The following is a 22,093-nucleotide window of genomic DNA, read 5'->3' on the forward strand; positions in this document are numbered from 1 at the left end:
CTCCGGGGGGAAATTCCAAACCCCAAATTCCCGCTGCATTTCCAAGGCAGAGAAGGGATGGGATGACCCCGATGTGGGGATGGTGGTCCAGGAGCTGCTGCTGGGGTGGGGATGTTCCGTCTCAAATCTTGGCCTTTCCGTCCCAAATATCCAGGTTTTCCTGCAGCATCGACCTTGGGGCGCCCCTATCTGCCCCCAGATCCAATCCTGGAATGGTTTGGGGTTGGAGAGACCTGAAAATCCCACCTCAGGATGGGACCCGTTCCATTCCATTCCATTCCATTCCATTCCATTCCATTCCATTCCATTCCATTCCATTCCATTCCATTCCATCCCATTCCATTCCATTCCATTCCATTCCATTCCATTCCATTCCATTCCATTCCATTCCATCCCATTCCATCCCATCCCATCCCATCCCATCCCATCCCATCCCATCCCATCCCATCCCATTCCATTCCATTCCATTCCATCCCATCCCATCCCATCCCATCCCATCCCATCCCATCCCATCCCATCCCATCCCATCCCATCCCATTCCATTCCATTCCATTCCATTCCATTCCATTCCATCCCATCCCATCCCATCCCATCCCATCCCATCCCATCCCATCCCATCCCATCCCATCCCATCCCATCCCATCCCATTCCATTCCATTCCATTCCATTCCATTCCATTCCATTCCATTCCATTCCATTCCATTCCATTCCATTCCATCCCATCCCATCCCATCCCATCCCATTCATCCTGTCTCAGCGTGCGATTTCCCGTGGCCAGGGACACCTTCCCCAATCCCAGGCTGCTCCCAGCCCCTCCCAGCCTGGATTTGAACACTCCCAGGGATGTGCTGTCCCCCAAAAATGGTGGAATTGGGCATTTTTGGAGCTCTGCAAAGCCCCCCTGGATCCCCCTCTCAGGGTATCCCAGCACTTATCCCCTCTTCCAAGCTGGAATTGCTTCCCACGTGCCTGAACTACAGTGACCTCTCAGTCTGAACCATTGCCCCCATTCATTTTGGGTTCCATTTCTATTTTGCCACCCCTCAGCCACAAATAACCTGCAGAAACAACTCTTTTCCCAGAGATTTACGGCATTGCATCCCAAATCCGTCACGGGAATGGCCTCATCCTCCCCGCCCCGATGACTCCAGGCCCGAGATGTGGCCGGTAATAACCTAAAAACCCATTTTTGGAGGGTTTGTGTCCAGCTGCTGCCACCTCATCCCAACATTCTCCCCTCCCTCGCGTGCCCACGGACGCCTGGGCAGCCTCGCAGCGTTTCCAAGCACTCAGTTATAATTTGGTGCTGGGACCATTGGGAAATTGCCGACAATTTGGATGAAAATGGTTGGAAAATTGCAGTGTTTAGGCCCATTTTGCCGTGCTGTGTGTGCAGAAATTGCGGAGGAAACACTGGAAGAGGCCAGCTTGGAAACCGGCGCCGGAATCCCGCGGGTGCCGGGATGCCCCCAGGGTGTTCTGGATTTGTAAATAAATGCGTAAATCCAGGCAAAGAAATTGGCCCTGAGGGAAGCAGAGGACAGGGAAAACTTGGGAAAAGGGGATGGGAGGGGGAGCCCTGGGAGGCTGTGTCTGATCCCACAGCGTTCCCAGATAAAGCTCAGCTTGGGCAAGCGCCCAACGCTTGGAGCTGATCCGGCATCTTTTGGGGAATAAAACACCCCAGGGGTGGTTTACATGTTTGCCCACTGACAGTCTGTACACTTCTCCCAGAAATTTATCCCAAATTTTGCCTGTCGGTATTGTTGATACGCCTCAGGGAGAGCAGGAAACTCTTGGGGTTTTCCCCACCCATTTTAAATGATTCCATGATGAAACTTCTTTTCCAACTCAAACAATTCCATGACTTTATGGAAGGTTTTTTATCCCAAGAAATCCATGGTTCTGTGAAAGGTCTTTTATCCCAATGATTCCATGGTTCTCTGAAGGGTCCTTTTCCCCCCCAAACAATTCCATAATTCCGTGACATCATCACTGCACGAAGAAAACAGAAGGGGAATCCAGATTTACGCAAAGCTGCCGCACACCTCTTCCCAAATCCCACTTTTCTTGCTCTTCCCAAATCCCACTTTCCCCCCTTTTCCCAGCTCCCTCTTTCCCTGTCCCCAGGCCCAGGAGCCCCACGATGTCCACGGCAGTTTTCGTTCCACCCCAAAACCTTGGCAAAGCCCCAGGAACTGGGACACGAATGTGGGGAAGAGATCCAAGGTTGATGGAATTAGAGGAATTCTCCCAGCCTGGTTTCCCTGGCCGGAACGAACTGCTAATTAATGAGCAGACAAACAGTAGCCGAGCTCTCATTTGCATAAATCTGCATTGTCAGCCTGGGAGGTAAACAATGGCAGCAGGAGGTGGGTTCCCTCCTCATTCAGTGGGAATTGCAGCCTTGGAAATTGGGGGTTGGATTTTTTCCCGAATTTCTCCTTCTGACCCCGAGCTTGTCCATGGCACAAAGGAGCCTTCTCCTCGCCAAGGAGCATGTGGGGACTGGAAATAATCAAAATTCGGGATTTTAATGGCAGCTGTAAACACGGGGATTCATTGTAATCCTTAATTACAGCTAATTGGGAACGTGGAGTATTGTGAATGCTGGGAGACGGAGCTGGTGATGTCCATTGGATGTTCCGAGGGTAATTAAACACTCCAGAGTTAATTAATCACTCGGCGCTTCCTTCCCTGGTGATGACAGGAATGATCCCAGTGGGAAGGAAGGCGGGGAGGGGGATTTGGATGCTGGGGCTGCCCATCCCTGGAGGTGCCCAAGGAATTCCTGGAGCTGGCACTCAGAGCTCCGGGCTGGGGACAAGACGGGTGTTGCAGCAAGGCAGGAAAATCACAAAGAAATGCTTCATAAAATCAGAATTGTTGGCTGGCCTTGTCAAGGTAGGCCTTCACAAGTTCCCACGTGAAAGCAATCCTGGTGTGAGTTGGTTAACATGACAATCTATTCCTGGGTGAAAAACAACCAGCACCTGTACAAACCGTTTTTAGATAGTTAAAAATGAAAATTATCTCTCACAAACAACTTTTCCTGCACGTACACACTGGGGCTTTGAACGACCGATCCATACAGAATAACAATTTGTTATTAACCAACAAAGTGACTGGCGAGAGGTCTGTAAAACTGTATAAAAACAAGTTAAGTCAACAAAAAGTGAAATTTTTCCACCATGAAGAAAACGGAATCCCGTGTGGTTTAATCCCATAGGTGGGGAAGGGGCACAGCTGGGCTCGGTGACCTTGGAGGGTTTTTCCAAGCTCAGGGATTCTGGGATCCTGCCCAGCCCTGGATTCATCCTATCTCAGCCATGCCATGCAGAGGAACGTCCCAGTGTGGAGTTTCCCATGTCCGTTGTCCACTTGTGGTCAGCGGGATCGGGGAGGGCAGTGGGAGCATTCCCACAAATGTTTTTTGGGATGGATTCCCGAGCCCGGGCAGAGCTGGGCTGGGCAGGGCTCAGGGTTTGCGTTTTTGGGAGTCCCGGGGAGATGAAAATCAGCCCCAAGTCCTTGTGTCCAGCCACCCGCTGACCTTTCCCTGTCCCCAGTGAAGGTTTGGAGCGCGGGGTGTGAAACTGAAAAATCAGAAGGTTTGTTTGCTGGATCGGAAGGAGAGCCGGGAGGGTTTCCAGGAGATGTGTGGAATGCTGCACTCCCATCCTCGGAAAGTTCTTTGATCCCGGGTTGGCCTCAGCCTCGGAGGAGCTGCCAGGAGATGAGGAGTCAGAGGAATCAGTCGGCACCAGACAACTGCTCCAAGGTCTCTGCCGAGTCAGGATTTTCCAGGAGCTCTTTTCCAGCTCCATGGTCATTATTCCGATTTTCCGGTGCTGTTTTCTCTGTGCAGGCTCCAGGTTTTTTTAAAATTTTTTTTTTCTCCTAAGAACCTCACTGTTACTGGGGATATTTTTCCCTTAACACTGCAAGGATTAAACAGAAATAATTCTCTTTTTGTGCTTCCTCCCAGCCTGGATGCTGACCTGCCCAGGCATGGTGCTGAGCTCAGCTGGGGCTCTTTACCCAGCCAGGAAAAGGGAAAAAATCCCATCCTCCATCCTTCCCTTCACCCTTGCCCCGGAACGGAGCTGGGGGTGAGAAATCAGGAATTATTTGCCCCAGGATCCACATGGAGCATTCCCTGGCAGAGGTGGGACCTGCCTGGATCCAGGGATTCACCTCAGTCTGGAGCTCCAGGGCTTGGCAGCGCTGTAGGAATTGAATTTCTTTACGTTCTCAGGGATTTGGTGGCAATTCTGGGATGAATGGACCCAAACAAATCCAAGCTGCAGGGAAAGTCCTGGAAAATCCAGAGGGAATTTGCTGCTGTGGGATGAGCTGGTGGCCTCATACCTGGGAAATCCGTTGCCACGGGAATGGGGGAATCTCCAGGCGCGTTCGCATCCCAAAGAGTTAACCGAGAATCCCGTCTTCCTCGAAATCCTTGAAGGGCTTCCAGAGGGAAGGAGGGAAGCGCTGGAAGGGCTCTGATCCCCCTCCTCCCCCCGGCGAGGGTTTGTGATGTGCGGGAGGCAGATGAGAGAATTCCTGCTCGGCGGAGAGCAGGAGATTAAATCAACCCGCTCGGCCCCGCTGAAATGTTTATTTAAAGGAGAAGGAGAGGAGGGGGATACACGGAATTAAAATGTTCATTAGCATAATGCATGTTCAATGGGGGGCTTGTTCCAGCTGGATAAAGGATTCCCAGCTTTTCCCCATTCTTGGAAAAGCTGGGAAGGGCTGGGAATGCCTGGGGAGGGCATGGAGAGCTGGGAGTGAGGAGCATTTACCCCTAAATCCATAAAATTCTGTTTTTTCCAGGATTATTTCACCCCATGCTGCTGGAGGTGCTGGGTGGGTTTGCTGAGCTGCTGCGGCTGCGGGGTTTGGGATGCTCCAGGATTTTTTTGGGACAGAGGGAAAATTGGGGTGGTCCGAAGGATCTCGGCGAGCTCTCAGCTGCCCATTGGATCCATATTCCCAATTTCCCATGGGGATTCCTCACTTTGCCCTGGAACAAAAGCGCTCCCTGAGCAAAGTCCATCGGTGGGACCCACATTCCCATTTTTCCCTCGGGATTCCTCAGCTTTGCCCTGGAACAAAAGCAAATTCCCACTTCACTTGGAGTTTGCCTCCCCTGCAATTTTTTTCCCAGAGCAGCCAGGCTGGAAAAATGTCTTACATGGAATTCTCTATGGAATGGGAGAATGGAAATTGTTGAGTGGTTGGATTCCGGGGGAAACAAAGGGGTTTATTCTCGGTGCCAGTTAATGAAATTAAAAAATGGAGATGAGCTGGGCTGATATCCTGCAGGGAAAGATAAAATACGTTGGGAAAAAAAACCAAAAACCAAAAAACAAAAAACCAAAGCCCACAGTGCTGCAGCTCCTTGGAAATGTCAAAATATTGCATTTCCCGGGATGATAAAGATGGAAGAAATAGCTGGGTTTCAGTTTCAAGTGCCGCGTCATCGCTCTTCCCCTCTATAATTTTTATTATAATGGGAATGTGCCAGGAAGTCGTTCCGGAGCCGTCGTGGTGCTGGCAGAGGGAATCCAAGGTTTATCCTGGGAAAAGGCGTGGGAACGAAGGCTGGGAGTGCCACCCCCGGGGGGTGATGCCACCCTGGGCCTTTCATGGGGTTTTGGGGCTTTATCCAGTGGGTTTTTCCAGTGTAAATCCATTTTCCAGTGCATATCCATTTATTTTTCCAGTGTAAATCCATTTTTCAGTGTGCATCCATTTATTTTTCCAGTGTAAATCCATTTTCCAGTGTGTATACATTTATTTTTCCACTGCATATCCATTTATTTTTCTAGTGTATATCCATTTTCCAATGTATATCCATTTATTTTTCCAGTGTAAATCCATTTTCCAGTGTGTATACGTTTATTTTTCCAGTGCATATCCATTTATTTTTCCAGTGTAAATCCATTTTCCAGTGTGTATACATTTATTTTTCCACTGCAAATCCATTTATTTTTCCAGTGTATATCCATTTTCCAATGTATATCCATTTATTTTTCCAGTGTAAATCCATTCTCCAGTGTGTATCCATTTATTTTTCCAGTGTAAATCCATTTTCCAGTGTGTATACATTTATTTTTCCACTGCATATCCATATATTTTTCCAGTGTAAATCCATTTTCCAGTGTGTATACATTTATTTTTCCAGTGCATATCCATTTATTTTTCCAGTGTAAATCCATTTTCCAGTGTGTATCCATTTCCCACTGCATATCCATTTCCCCATATGCATCGCTGTGTTTTTCCCAGTGTATTTCCATTTTTGAGCACATATCCATGTGTTCTTCAGGTCTATATCCATTTTTCCAGTGTATATATGTTTTTCCAGTATATATCGATTTTCCCAGCATGTACCCAGTGCATTTTCCCAGACTATATCCATTTTCTGAGCATATATCTATTTTCCCAGTATATATCTATTTTTCCCATCATGCATCCAGTGTATTTTCCCAGTCTGTACCCATTTCCCAGTGTATATCCATTTTTGAGCACATATCCATGTGTTTTTCCAGTCTATATCCATTTTCCCAGTGTATATATGTTTTCCAGTATATATCTATTTTTCCAGCATGTACCCAGTGTATTTTCCCAGACTACATCCATTTTTTGAGTATACATCTATTTTTCCAGTGTATATCAATTTTCCCAGCATGTATCCCTATGTTTTCCCAGTTTTTTTTCCCATTTTTCCAGTCTATACCCACTTTTCCGTGTATCCCTCCACCCCCAGCCCTGCCGTTAACCCCAATTCCCTCGTCCCCACGGAATCCTGGAATGGTTTGGGTTGGAAGGGATTTAAAGCTCATTTTGTTCCCACCCTGCCATGGGGACACCTCCCACCACCCCACGTTCCCTTGGACACTTCCAGGGATGGAGCAACCACAGATTCTGTGGGAATTCCAGCCCAGCCCCCCAGCCAGGAATTCCTTCCCAAAATCCCACCGGAATCTCCACTTCTCCAGTCTGAATCCATTCTTTGTGTCCTCTCCCTCCATCCCTTATCCCAAATCCCTCCCCAGCTCTCCTGGAGTTCCTTCAGGCCCTGGAATGTGCTGGAAGCTCTCCTGGATCCTTCTCTTCTCCAGGTGAACATTCCCAGCTCTCCTGGAATTTTCCTTCTCTAGATGAACATTCCCAGCTCTCCCTGGAATTTCCCCTCTCCAGATGAACATTCCCAGCTCTCCTGGATCCTTCCCTTCTCCAGGGTAACATTCCCAGCTGTCTCTGGAATTTCCCTTCTCCAGGTGAACATTCCCAGCTCTCCCTGGAATTTCCCCTCTCCAGATGAATATTCCCAGCTCTCCTGAATCCTTTCCTTTTCCAGGGGAACATTCCCAGCTCTCCCTGAATCCTTCCCTTCTCCAGGTGAACATTCCCAGCTCTCCTGGATCCTTCCCTTCTCCAGGTGAACATTCCCAGCTCTCCCTGGATCCTTCCCTTCTCCAGGTGAACATTCCCAGCTCTCCCTGAAATTTCCCTTCCCCAGGGGAACATTCCCAGCTCTCCCTAGAATTTCCCTTCTCCAGATGAATATTCCCAGCTCTCCTGGATCCTTCCCTTCTCCAGGTGAACATTCCCAGCTCTCCATGGATCCTTTCCTTCTCCAGGTGAACATTCCCAGCTCTCCTGGATCCTTCCCTTCTCCAGGGGAACATTCCCAGCTGTCTCTGGAATTTCCCTTCTCCAGGTGAATATTCCCAGCTCTCCTGGATCCTTCCCTTCTCCAGGGGAACATTCCCAGCTCTCCCTGAAATTTCCCTTCTCCAGATGAACATTCCCAGCTCTCCCTGGAATTTCCCTTCTCCAGGGGAACATTCCCATCTCTCCCTGGAATTTCCCTTCCCCAGGAGAACATTCCCAGCTCTCCTGGATCCTTTCCTTTTCCAGGTGAACATTCCCAGCTCTCCCTGAAATTTCCCTTCTCCAGATGAATATTCCCAGCTGTCTCTGGAATTTCCCTTCTCCAGGTGAACATTCCCAGCTCTCCCTGGATCCTTCCTCTCTCCAGGTGAACATTCCCAGCTCTCCCTGAAATTTCCCTTCTCCAGATGAATATTCCCAGCTGTCTCTGGAATTTCCCTTCTCCAGGTGAACATTCCCAGCTCTCCCTGGATCCTTCCTCTCTCCAGGTGAACATTCCCAGCTCTCCCTGGAATTTCCCTTCTCCAGGGGAACATTCCCAGCTCCCCCATCTCCATAGGGATGGAATGGAGTGGAAAACCCTCTCCGAGCCAACAGAGAGAGGGTGGAATGAGATGGACACCCCATTCCCGGCCCAGTCTCCCCTTTTTACCATGGAAAAATCCTCGGATGGAAGAGCCTGGGGGATGGAAGGACCCGGGGGTGCTGCTGGTGACAAAAAGGGACAACTCGGAGCACCCGAAGGACGGTGCCAACCTCAGCTTTTAAATCCAGCAGCCCTTCGGAATGGGGCAGATGTTCCCAGGAGATTTCCCAGCACGTTTGGAAGCCCGGAGGGGATTTTTTTATCTCCTTTTTTTAATTCCAAGCGTCGCCATAAAAGCTTTGGGAAGCAGAGGGTGAAACGGCGACGTTTTAACTCCTCTCTTTAGTTCCTAAATGAAAGTCTTTAAATGGGATCGTTCTGGAATAAACTTCCCGATGCGCGTTAAAGGAACAGCTGGAGAAGGGGCAGCAGGAATATCAAGTTATTCATTCCTGATTATCTCAGGAATTTGGGGGTTTATGGGCCACGAAGGGAAGGATTTTCTCTCTGCCCTCTCAAAGAGCTTCCACCTGGGATGAGCTCCGGAGTTCCTTGGACCCAGCTGACCCCGGGCACATCCTCACTCCCATCCCAAAACCCCTTGGGAGGAAAGGATCCCATTATTTCTCCAAGGGCTGCTTTTCCAGGGCTTCCTAAAGCAGGAAAAGCCAGAACAAACCTCCCCCAGCTAAGAAATTCTGGTATTTTCATCCCTGCTTCACTCTAATGATGCTCCTCTCCTGATCCCGGGGTGGCGGAGCGGCGCCAGGCCTGGATCCTGGGAATAACAAACATTCAGGAGCAGCTAATGAGGGGACAAGGAAGCTTCTCCCAGGGGAGAGGAGCAGACGTGGGCAGAAAATAAAAATCCCAGAGGGGCACAGGAAGGAGAGAGTGGCTGGGAAAAGGGGGAAAGGGGCCTCTGTAACTCCTTCCAGGCATTCCTGGCTCCATGAAAATTCCATGGAATGCTGGGTGGGTTTTTGGGGGGAACTGGGGGCCCAGAGGAGCCCTTTGCCTCCCCTGAGCCCTGCTCGGGATCTCTGCCCTCTCCAGCAGAAACGTGCAGTCCTCAGCCTTTGGAGTAAAGGAATTATTCCGGAGGTGAGGTCAATTAACCCTCGATGCTGTTAATTTGGTGTTTGGAGGCAGGAAGCAGCTCCAGGGTTTTGGAATTGCACTGAGCTCTGGTGAATAAAAAGCAATTAAAGTTCCCAATCCCACTGATCCATGCATGGCCTCCCTGCCTCCCACCCTTTTCTTGTGGAATTCTGAGCCATTAAAGGCCCCAATTCTGCTCTCTTGAGGATTGTAGAGCAGCTGAGGTGGGATGAGCCCTCCCCGACCCCTTTGATCTCAGCACAGCTCAAAATTTGGGGTTTTAAGAGGTTTTATGGGGTTTTACGGGGTTTCCTCATCTCATCCAGTGGCGGGAACAGGAGCCAGCCCTGATCAGGCCTGGAATTAAAAACAAACCAGCAGGAATTAAAAATAACACACGAGGAATCAAAAATACATCTCCAACCTGCAAAAATCAACCGGGTGAGGAAGGGCAGGGCCGGGCCGGGAGCATCCCAGGGATGCAGAGCCTGAGGAAGTGCAGGGAGCTCTCCTGCCGGTGAATTTATCATCAAAGGTGGCAGGACCGCCGTCCCGGGTTTTATCTTTATCTTTTATCTCTGCTGGAACACCCGGAGCTGAAAAAGATCCCCTGGAAGGATCCCTCAGCCTGCCTGGATGATTTATACATCTGGAGAAAAGCAGAGCGGGGAGGATCCTGCAGGTTGGAGCATCCCGGATCTCCTCCGTGTTCTCCGCTCCTCCCTCTCCCCCTTGGAACCATTTCCACCCTTTTCCTCTTGTTTGGAATCCACAAAAGCCCAGGCAGCACCAGGGAGTGAAATGTGGGAGATCAGGGATTTATAACCCACAAAAACATCTCCACTTTTATTTCAGGCCGGGAGCATTTTTAATTTGAGACATTCCTGTGTTTTCTGTGGAATTCCCCCTCGTATTTCTATGAGTGCTTCCTGCAGGGACTGATCCCACTTCGGAGAGAAAATCTATGGACACCCAAAGGAGTCCTGAGGCCCTTGGTGGCCTCCTGAGCATCCCTTGCTCAGGCCTTGGATTCCCGGTGGGAAATCCAAGGAAAACTCAAGGCTGGAGTGCAGAGGGACACTCAGCTCCAAAACCTTACTAAATACCCCAACTCCAAAAAACCTTTTTCCCCCCCGAAATCCCAACCCATGAGTATCTCCTGCTCACACCCTGGATTCCCAAAGGGAATCCTTGGAAAATGTGGGGCTGGAGAAGAGGGACACTCCTCTCCCAATCCTTCCTGAACACCCCAACCCTTCCCATTTATTCCCCCAAAATGTCCCTTTTCCCCCCAAAACCCCAACCCCTCAGCATCCCTTGCTCGAGCCCCGATTCCCAGTGGGAATCCTTGGAAAACCCAAGGGACACTGCACTCCCAAACCCTCCTAACTACCCCCAGCCCTTCCCTTTGACCCCAAAAAACCCTTTTCCCCCCCAAAATCCCATCCCTGAGCTGCTGGAGGTGTTCTGAGCTCCCTCCCCGCAGTCCCTCCGGCCAAGTGGGACCCGGAGGAGTTTCCCAGGTCCGTTTTTCCCTTTCAGAGCAGGGATATCATTCCCGAGGAGGCAGACGCGGCGCGGGGAGGGAGCGGAGCACAAAGGCTGTGACTCCACCGCGGCAGAATGGGGCCAGCAGCGGTGGCAGCTGAATTTCCTAAGCAACAAAGCTCCCGTTTTCATGCAAATATCCCCGAGAAATGAAATCCCGGCGAAGAGAAAGGCAGATAATGCGTTATATAAGCAGAATTATCTCGGCACAGACGGATTCTTCCAAGGGTTTGGGGTTTATCCGGGGTTTTTTATATTTATTTTGGAGCCCTTGGCGTCTCGACTGGGGCCGGGGAGGGGATGGCAGATTGGGAGTTTTATCACCCACAAAGCCCCTCTGGACTGAGCGGATAAAACTCGGGAAAAGATTCCACGCCCCGATAGCGCGGCCTCGCTTCCCGCAGGATTCCGGAGCGCTCGGCAAACGCTCATTAATGAGGCCTCAGAGGAGCTCCCGGCCCTGCGTTTTTGGAGATGGATCCAGCGGGAAGGAAAACGGGATTGGGATGTGCCAGGAGCTGAACTCAGCACCTCTCCCCCCTCAGCCTCTCCATCCCTGCAGAGGCAGCCAGGAAAAGCAGGAATTTTTACTCGGATTTTATCAGGATGCTCCACCACTGCTGCCCTGGGGGATGATTCCAGCTCTGGGAAAAGTGGATTTCCCATGGGCATGGATCCATCCCAGCAGCTCCCAGCTCCTTCTCCTTCTTGTTCCCATTTTTGTGCATTTTTGGGGAGTTTTGCAGCAAAATCAGCCCCATTTGTGGGTACCCCGAGTCTGGGCCTGGAGCAAACTGAGCAGGATTTACCATGGAAGGAGTAGAGGGAATATCCAGAAAAACCAGGAATGCCCAGTGGAATATCCAGAAAAACCAGGAATGCCCAGTGGAATATCCAGAAAAAACAGGAATGCCCAGTGGAATATCTGGAAAAACCAGGAATGCCTAGTAGAATCCCTGCAGAGGCAGCCAGGAAAAGCAGGAATTTTTACCCGGATTTTATCAGGATGCTCTGCCACTGCTGCCCTGGGGGATGATTCCAGCTCTGGGAAAAGTGGATTTCCCATGGGCATGGATCCATCCCAGCAGCTCCCGGCTCCTTCTCCTTCTTGTTCCCATCCTTCTTAAGGTTTTTGTGCATTTTTGGGGAGTTTTGCAGCAAAATCAGCCCCATTTGTGGGTACCCCAAGTCTGGGCCCGGAGCAAACTGAGCAGGATTTACCATGGAAGGAGTGGAGGGAATATCCAGAAAAAACAGGAATTCCCAGTGGATGAAGAGGCAAATCATGGAAAATGAGAGGGAGCCCCAGGGCTGGGAGCCCTTTTGATTAAATAAATCATGGATTTGAGGAATGATTTGGGTTGGAGGAACCCTAAATCCCATCCATTCCATAGGAACGGACACTTTCCACTATCCCAGGTCATTCTGAGCCCCATCCAGCCCAGAATGTTGGCACATCCACATCCATAGTCATCCATATATTTTTACAGAGGCACAAAATTACAATTAATTAAGCCCTGGATGAATCCGAGCTAACAGAATTCCCACTGCTTCCCAGATCCCTGATTATCATCCCGGGTTTCACTCCCCTGGATGCTCCGCTCTTTAATTCCCACTCCCACAATTCCCATTCCCAGCAGATCCCATGGAGATGTTTTCCCTGGCTGATTTCAAACTCCAGAGCTGAAAAAAATCCTCTAAAATCAGAATTTTCAACCCAAATATGGCAAAAAATTGCTGTTGTTGCCCTGCAGGGCTCAGGACATTCTTGGATCACTCTTGGGTCCCTCCTGGCTGTTCCTGGCTCATGGAATTCATTCCCACCGAGGCAGGGCTGGAATTTGAACAAATCCCACCAGATTTGGGGTTTAGAGCTGATTCCTTGTGCCCCCATAGACCCCCGCCATGGGAACAACAACCCTCAACATCCTGGGAAAACATCCTGGGATGAGGATTCAGGATTATCCCCAGGCTTTTCCCCTCATTCCCACCAGGAAACACATCCCGCTGATCCCAGGAGAAGCCGCATTCCCGGCGCGGGGCTGTCACCGCACAACCCCATCAAATTTCGATTTCAAAGAAGGGCCGGTGGAAAAAAAAAAAAAAAAAATCTGAAATTCCGCCGCGTTCCCGCTGCAAAGCCACTCCGGGCTGGAAAATAGGCCAATTTCCACCTTATCTGCTGCCTCCAGCTGGGATGTGAAAAGCTCCGAGGGAAAAAAGCCCATCTCGGCTTTATCTCCTCGCCGCAAAGTTTAATTATCCGCGGCTGCTCCGCCGCATTGTGCCCGCGCGGGGACAGCGCGGTGACAGGACAGGGACAAGCGCAGATGGCACCACCCAGGCGCCAATACCTGCATTTTCCGAGCTGGAAGGGGTCAGGCAGGAATATTTCTCTTTTTTCTTGCTTTTTAAATTTTTTTTTTATTTTTATGATGTCTCTCCCGTCTGTGCCGAGGAGCCGGAATTTCTCGTTCCGTGCCCACGTGCGCGGGACCTGCGTGGGATCCGTGAGGAGCCACGGCGTCCATCAATTATTTATAGCAGGAACGGCTTCGGTTTGCTCCTCACTTATTCCCCATTAGCTCAGCGGTAAATACAGGGAAAAAAAAAAAAAAAAGGGATGGAGGCACCGAGGAACTCCAGGAATAAATCCGCTGAGGAAGGGGCAAATGTTCGGGAATGCGGAAGGGCTGGGAGTTGGAGGGAAGAAAAAGCTTTAATCTAAGAAGGGTTTAAATACTCTTCTAAATGTCAGCTCCTTAATAGCTTGTCCTGAGTCGCGGTGCGCTGGGAAATGGAAATGATGGAGAGATCCCGCTCCCATTCCCAACAGGAGCTTTCCTCAGCTCCATCTCCTCTCCCTGCTCACTCCAATTGCATTTAATTCATCAAGTTCTGTTTGGGTGAGGGTTTTTATTTTTACTTCCTCCTCTATCCTTCCCCTCTTCCTCTCATTATCCCTCTGGGATCCAGCCAGAAATTAAATTCTTGCCTTGGGAAGGTTTGGGAAGCAATAAGAGGTGATTTTTTTATTTTAACACCCCCCTGCTTTGGGGGCTTGGGATGTTGGATTAATGGAATGTTTAATGCAAAAAGAGGGAGGGAAAGGAGGAATTTTGCTAATGGATTTCAATTCCAAACCCCTCAGCCCGGAGGGCCTTTCCAGAAAAATGAGGGCAGCGCTGGAGCCTGGGAGAGCTGTTCGGACCTCCCAGGGTGGGGCTGAAAGGGCCAGAAATTCCATGAAAAAAGCAAGGAAAAGCCAAGCTGGTGCACTGGGTTAGGAGGGGGTGCTCGGATGGATGTGACATGCCCAGGATTTATCCCACTGAGCAGGAATTTGGGATTCCCAGCCCTTGGGATCCGGCTGGGTCGGTTTGTTTCCTTTTTTTCCACGCTTTATTTCCCTTTTTATTTCCCCCTGCAGGCTGGAATTCCCTCCCTGGCTCCAAGGCTCTTTTTTGTTTGTGTTTATTTATCAAGGACACGGTGGTTTAAGGGAAAAAAAAAAAAAAATTCCAAAACCCACAGAAGTTGAAAGGCGGAGAGATCAAGATCCGTCATTTTAGGAGAAAACCAACAGTGACTGCAGCGATTCCCGCGAGGATCGGAGCTGTCACCGCTGTCACTTCCTGCTAAACAGCCTTCCAGGAGCATTTACATGGAAAACACATTCACATGGAAATCACATTTACATGGCAAAGCCAGCGCCGCTCCCAGCAGGGGAATCCTGCCGGCGAGCAGAATTCCAGGATGGAATGGGCTGGGAGGGATCCTCAAATCACCTCATCCCACCCCTGCCGTGGGGACACCTCCCACCATCCCGGGGTATCCCAGCCTGGCTTTGGGCGCTTCCAGGGATCCAGGGACAGCCACAGATCCTCTGGGAATTCCAGCACAGCCCCTCCTCGCCCTCACAGGGAACAATTCCTTCCCAATATCACACCAAAATCTCCCCTTTCCCAGTGGGAGCCATTCCCTGTGTCCTGTCCCTCCATCCCTTGTCCCCAGTCCCTCTCCAGCTCTCCTGGAGCCCCTTCAGGCTCTGAGCTCTCCCTGGATCCTTCCCCTCTCCAGGTGAACATTCCCAGCTCTCCCTGGATCCTTCCCTTCTCCAGGTGAACATTCCCAGCTCTCCCTGGATCCTTCCCTTCTCCAGGGGAACATTCCCAGCTCTCCCTGGATCCTTCCCTTCTCCAGGGGAACATTCCCAACTCTCCCTGGATCCTTCCCTTCTCCAGAGGAACATTCCCAGCTCTCCCTGGATCCTTCTTCTCTCCAGGTGAACATTCCCAGCTCTCCCTGGATCCTTCTTCTCTCCAGGTGAACATTCCCAGCTCTCTCTGGAATTTCCCCTCTCCAGATGAACATTCCCAGCTCTCCCTGGATCCTTCCCTTCTCCAGGTGAACATTCCCAGCTCTCCCTGGATCCTTCTTCTCTCCAGGTGAACATTCCCAGCTCTCCCTGGATCCTTCCCTCCTCCAGGTGAACATTCCCAGCTCTCCCTGGATCCTTCCCTTCTCCAGAGGAACATTCCCAGCTCTCCCTGGATCCTTCTTCTCTCCCGGTGAACATTCCCAGCTCTCCCTGGATCCTTCCCTTCTCCAGAGGAACATTCCCAGCACTCCCTGGATCCTTCTTCTCTCCAGGTGAGCATTCCCAGCTCTCCTGGATCCTTTCCTTTTCCAGGTGAACATTCCCAGCTCTCTCTGGAATTTCCCCTCTCCAGATGAACATTCCCAGCTCTCTCTGGAATTTCCCCTCTCCAGATGAACATTCCCAGCTCTCTCTGGAATTTCCCTTCTCCAGGTGAACATTCCCAGCTCTCCCTGGATCCTTCCCTTCTCCAGGTGAACATTCCCAGCTCTCCCTGGATCCTTCCTCTCTCCAGAGGAACATTCCCAGCTCTCCCTGGATCCTTCCCTTCTCCAGAGGAACATTCCCAGCTCTCCCTGGATCCTTCCCTTCTCCAGGTGAACATTCCCAGCTCTCTCTGGAATTTCCCTTCTCCAGGTGAACATTCCCAGCTCTCCCTGGAGCTTTCCCTTCTCCAGGTGAACATTCCCAGCTCTCCCTGGATCCTTCCCTTCTCCAGGTGAGCATTCCCAGCTCTCCCTGGATCCTTCCCTTCTCCAGGTGAACATTCCCAGCTCTCCCTGGATTCTTCTCCTCTCCAGGTGAACATTCCCAGCTCTCCCTGGATCCTTCTTCTCTCCAGGTGAACATTCCCAGCTCTCCCTGGATCCTTCCTCTCTCCAGGTGAACATTCCCAGCTCTCCCAGCCCGGCTCTAGAGCTGCTCCATCCCTCTGATCCCTCAATCCAACATCTCCAGCTCTTCCCAGGATGGGATCGTGGAGCTGGAGCAGCACAATCCAAAGTGAATTTTGGGGCCAGTCTGGCCTTTTCAAACAGCGCAGAATTTCCTTCCAGCCTTTCCCAGCAGCGAGAGCTGCAGGAACGGAGGCTGAGCTCCTTCTCCCATCCCTGCCAGCCCCAGGCAGGGTTTGGTGTCCTCTGGGAACAGCCAGTTCTCCTTCCCTGCTCCCAAAATCCAGGAAGGTGGCTCCAGCCACCCACTGATGTCCTGCTCCTAATGCCAAGACAGCTCCTTTGCCTTCAGGGAAGGGCTTTGGATCCTTGTCCGGGGAATCAGGAGATGAGAAACGGCGCAGAGGCTGGGAGGGATGGAAATCCCAACATTAACAACCACGAGATCGGATTTTCCAAAGCGAATCTCATCCCTGTTCCCAACAATCCCCGTTCCCCACAGCCCTGGCGAGGCTCTCCAGCTCCAGACCACGCCGGGTTTTAATCTCCCTGAAATCCATTCCCAACCATTCTTCGGGATTCTCCTCCAGGCTCTGCGGCTCTGGTTTGGGATGTTTGAACTCCTGGCCTCGGAGTGAAGCTCTGGAGTTTTTGTCAAATTAAATCACAGCTTTATGGGATTAAATCTATTTATTTTATAGAAATATAGAGTGGGGAAAGCTCAGCTTAGTTCCTTGGAAGGAAAACTCTGCCGGGTGAGGAAATTTGGAGCACTTGGACCAGCTTTGGTGGATTTTAAAGCAAAAGGAGCAGAGCTCAGCCTGGGTGTCTGGAAAATTAAACCAACCAAGCTCTGGCTGAAATAAAACCTGACCTGGTCATTAATCCTGGGACCCATTTCCAAAGGTCAGGTGCTGATTTAAAAACAGCCTTACTCCATCCCCGGGCAGTTGGGAATTCCTGGGGGAATTTCCATGGCCGTCATTAGGCAAAATGTCAAGTTCAGCGTGGGAAGCGGCAACTTCTGGCCTTAAAAATGACAAATCTGGGCAATTTCAACCAATTCTGCTCTGAAACCCGACCTGTTCCAACCCCAGGCACTGCAGAGCTTTGTCCATGGAGGGAAGGGATGGGAAAAGCAGAAAGATGGGAAAATTCTGGGACAGCCCAGCCACCAAGAGGGGACAGAACGTCCCACAGAGCCAGGATGAGCCCAGGGACACAAGGAGGGGGTTCAGCTCCTCCCTGGCACGGCTGGGATTAAAATCCAGCTTTTCACGGCAGGGTTTTGTTGCTCCAGGTGCTGGGTGCTGCCAGGTTTTTTTCCATATGCTGGGAAAAAATAAACAATGAAACATCGGTTTGGGCGTCTTGGACCCAATTTGGGATAAAAACAGCTCCTCGCACATGGGGTCTGCTCCCAAGTGATCCCAAACCCTCCTTTTCCTCAGGAAATAATTAAGGAATCATTCAGAAGGATACATCGGGTGCTAATTCCATCAGGGAGGGATTTGGGATGTAAAACTGAGAGATTCCAGCCCCACCCCAACCCTTCCTGATGATCCAAGGAGAAGTTTCCACCTGGCCAAGGAATCCCGTGTCGTTCCAGAGCACACAGCTTATCCCAAACACCCCGGAGGAGTTGGGCTGGCAGATGTTGGAGAATATTTCCAAGGGGCTGCAGGGGGGACGCTCAGAAAACTGGGAAAAATCCCTGGGAATGTGGCCAGGTCAGAGGGTCTGACTGGGTAAATCAGCAAAATTCCAGGGCCAAATCCTGGTCCTGGATAAGGTGGGGAGATTTGGTGCTGAGCGAGCTGCTTGGGTTCGTACCGACCTTGGAAAAGACCCAGGATGAGCCGTGGGATCAGGGAATGATTTGGGTGGGAACGACCTTAAAATTCATCTCATTCCATGCCTGCTATGGACAGGGACACCTCCCACTGTCCCAAGGTGCTCCAAGCCATTCCGTGGTTAAATCCGACATGAAAACCAACCACAGGAATTTCCTGGATTTGTCAGGATGTGTAATTTCACCCCACCTGGGACTTTTTCATCCTGAATTTTCTTCTTACAGTTAAATCCCACAAACCTCCAAGTTGATTCTGTTCCATCCCATTCCTTGGACAGGAACACCTCCCACTGTCCCAAGGTGCTCCAAGCCATTCCGTGGTTAAATCCGACATGAACACCATCCCCAGAAATTTCCTGGATTTGTGGAGAACATGAAATTTCCAGTATTTGTGGAGAACATATAATTTCATCCCACCTGGGACTTTTTCATCCTGAATTTTCTTCTTACAGTTAAATCCCAAAAACCTCCAAGTTGATCCTGTTCCACCCCATTCCCAGGCCAGGAACATCTCCCACTGTCCCAAGGTGCTCCAAGCCATTCCGTGGTTAAATCCAACATGAAAACCATCCACAGGAATTTCCTGGATTTGTCAGGATGTGTAATTTCACCCCACCTGGGACTTTTTCATCCTGAATTTTCTTTGGGCTAAAAACCCGCTGTTAAATCCCACAAACCTCCAAGTTGATCCTGTTCCACCCCATTCCTTGAATAGGAACACCTCCCACTATCCCAAGGTGCTCCAAGCCATTCCATGGTTAAATCCAACATGAAAACCATCCACAGAAATTTCCTGGATTTGTGGAGAACATGAAATTTCCAGTATTTGTGAAGAACATGTAATTTCATCCCACCTGGGACTTTTTCATCCTGAATTTTCTTCTTACAGTTAAATCCCAAAAACCTCAAAGTTCATCCTGTTCCACCCCATTCCTTGGATAGGAACATCTCCCACTATCCCAAGGTGCTCCAAGCCATTCCGTGGTTAAATCCGACATGAACACCATCCCCAGAAATTTCCTGGATTTGTGGAGAACATGTAATTTCATCCCACCTGGGACATTTTCAAAACAAATTTTCTTCTTACTGCTAAATCCCAAAAATTCAATATGATCTTGTTCCACCCCATTCCCAGGCCAGGAACATCTCCCACTGTCCCAAGGTGCTCCAAACCATTCCGTGGTTAAATCCAACATGAAAACCATCCCCAGGAATTTCCTGGATTTGTGGAGGATGTGTAGCTTCATCCCAACAAAATCATCCACGGAAAAGCTGAAATCTGATGGATGGGGGCCTCTGTCCTGTTGGAATCAATAATTCCCCGTTTTCCTCCCGTCTTTTGGCATACCAGGGTGTTCCCACTCCACGTTTGGCACCAGATTTCCTTCCTCCAGGAGAAAATCCCATTATTTCCATGTATTTAATCACAGAAGCTCTTCCCTGATTAATTTTTGGGGTCCTTGGGGAAGGAGGGAGTGAAAAAGAGAAGGAAAACCACCGGGAATTGAAGCCGAGCAGCCAAACAAGGGAAGGACGATGGAGAAGGAAAGGGAGGAGAGGGAATTGGGCTCTTCCCTTCTCCACCAATCCCACCCATCTGTTCCCTGAGAATTCCCAGCCTCTGGCAGGGGTTTCCCAATATTAATTAACTTTATTTATCGCTGCTGGCAGAGTGACTCCGGCAGTAAATCAAATTAAAGCCTCGGGATTGCCCTGGGAAGGGAAGGCTCCAGGTGCCAGGGAGGATTTGCTTTCTGCTTCATGTTTTATTCACACGCTCCCCGCGGCTTCTGTCCGGAGCGGAGGAATTCCAATTCGCCGTTTGGCAGTGAAAAATGCCGAGGAAAAATCAAAAGGACTCCCCAGAATCAGCCTTGGCCAAAAAATAAAAAAAGGATTCATGGGTGAGGCTTGGAGAGAATAAAGCTTCTCAGGTTGTCCTGCTGGTGAAGTTAAAAGCTGAAAAAGTTGTAAAAAATATTTTCAAAATTAAATTAATTTTATTGAATTTATGAATAAGTGAAGTGTATTGGTTATATAATTTATTGTTTCTAAAATTTTCAATTAAGTATTGTTTATTATATTTATTATTTATTTTATTATAGATTGTTTATTGTTTATATGATTTATTTATTATTTAGTGCTATTTACTATTTGTTTAATATTTTGTTTAATATTTCTATTGTTTAATATTTCTATTATATTGTTTAATATTTCTATTTATTAATTATTTCTTTATTATAAATAAAGACTAATAAAATATTTTATTTATTTAATGTATAATTTATTTATGATATAATATAATTAAAATATAATAATTATTTATAATATATTTAAAATATATTTTCTATATTTATTAATTATTGATCCACAAATTTATCACTATTCTCTAGGAATTCCGTTTCTCACTTTGATATTCTAAAATAGAAGTTGAAATTGTTTTAAATAAGAAGCAAAAGAGGAGCAAATGGAAGAAAGAACTATAAACGGTTAAAGCCGCTCCCGCCTCTGGGTTGTTTTTTCCCGAAAAAACAGGGAATTTGGATTTGGAAAACCCCCTGGACTGTCGCTGTTCCTTCTGGGGGTGCCAGGGACACCCCGGAGCTCGCCGGGGACGCTCCAGCTGCTCCCAGGGATTCGTTGGCAGCGGGTCCGAGTTTAACTGGATGTGGCGAGAAGAAAACAGCGGGAAAAAAGGAGAGGAAAACCCGCGTGGGATCCGAGGGAGACTCACACCTCGCCGCTAATTACGGGAAAAGCAGAAATCCCCGGGGGAAAGGCGAGGGAGCGGCTCCAAACCCTCAGCGAGAGTGGGAACCGTTCCCTGCCTTCAGGATTGTTCTTTTCTTTAATTTTGATTTTTTTTTTCCCCCATTTTATTTTATTTTTTTTTTTTTTTTGGGTATGATTTCTGGATTTCTGCGTCCTGGAATCTTAGAGTGTGGCTGGGATGAGGAGATGCTGGAATAAAAAAAAGGGATCAGTGAGGATTTGGTGGCTCTCCACAAATCCTGGACAGGGGACAGCAACAGGATGAGGGGACACAGAGTGATCCTCCCAAGCTTCCCAAAAATCCCAAATAAATTCCAGCCCCCTGAGCAGACCAGGCTCTCTCCCAGTGCTCCAGAGGTTCCTCCAGAAGGCTGGAAAAGCAGCATTTCCAAAGATGTTTCCATGGGAAAGCCTTAACCTAAAAATACCCCACAAATTTGGGGAATTAATAAATAAAAAAAAAAGGTGGAACAAAAACCTGGCGTGAAAATGGAAGATGTTGTGGGAAGAAAATGGAAGATGTTGTGGGAAGATGTTGTGTCCTTCTGGCTCCTCCAGAAGGTTGGAAAAGCATTTCCAAAGATGTTTCCATGGGAAAGTCTTAACCCAAAAAAAACCCCACAAACTTGGGAAATTAATAAATAAAAAAAAAAGGTGGAACAAAAACCTGGCGTGAAAATGGAAGATGTTGTGGGAAGAAAATGGAAGATGTTGTGGGAAGATGTTGTGTCCTTCTGGCTCCTCCAGAAGGTTGGAAAAGCATTTCCAAAGACGTTTCCATGGGAAAGCCTTAACCTAAAAAAAAACCCAAAAAACCACAAACATGGAAAAATAAAAGCAGAACAAAAGCCTGGTGTGAAAATGGAAGGTGTTGTGGGAAGAGGCAAAATCCCCGTGGCAGAAGAATTCCCAGAGGGTGTTGACACCCCAGGAAGTGGCTTCTCCATTGGGCTGGGAATGTGCTTTTTCTTTGTTAAAAATCGATAATTTGGTTAAAAATTGATAAATGGGCACCTCAGGCTAAAAACTGGCTGATAATTGTCCCCCATTTATTTCTGGGCTTTGGCAAGGCTGGGTGAGGCCGTTGTTGGCTCCATGGGGAATTCCCAGATTTTGGGGCAGGGAAGGGAATGGCTCCAGCAGAAAATAGGGAAGAGTATCCCAAAGGTTGGAGTATTCCCAAAGGTTGGAGCATCCCAAATGTTGGGGTATTCCCAAGGGTTGGAGTATTCCCAAAGGTTGGAGCATTCCCAAAGGTTGGAGTATTCCCAAAG

The sequence above is a fragment of the Lonchura striata genome, chromosome 22, assembly GCF_050655825.1.
Source record: "Lonchura striata isolate lonStrDom1 chromosome 22, ASM5065582v1, whole genome shotgun sequence".
NCBI classification, from domain to species: domain Eukaryota; kingdom Metazoa; phylum Chordata; class Aves; order Passeriformes; family Estrildidae; genus Lonchura; species Lonchura striata.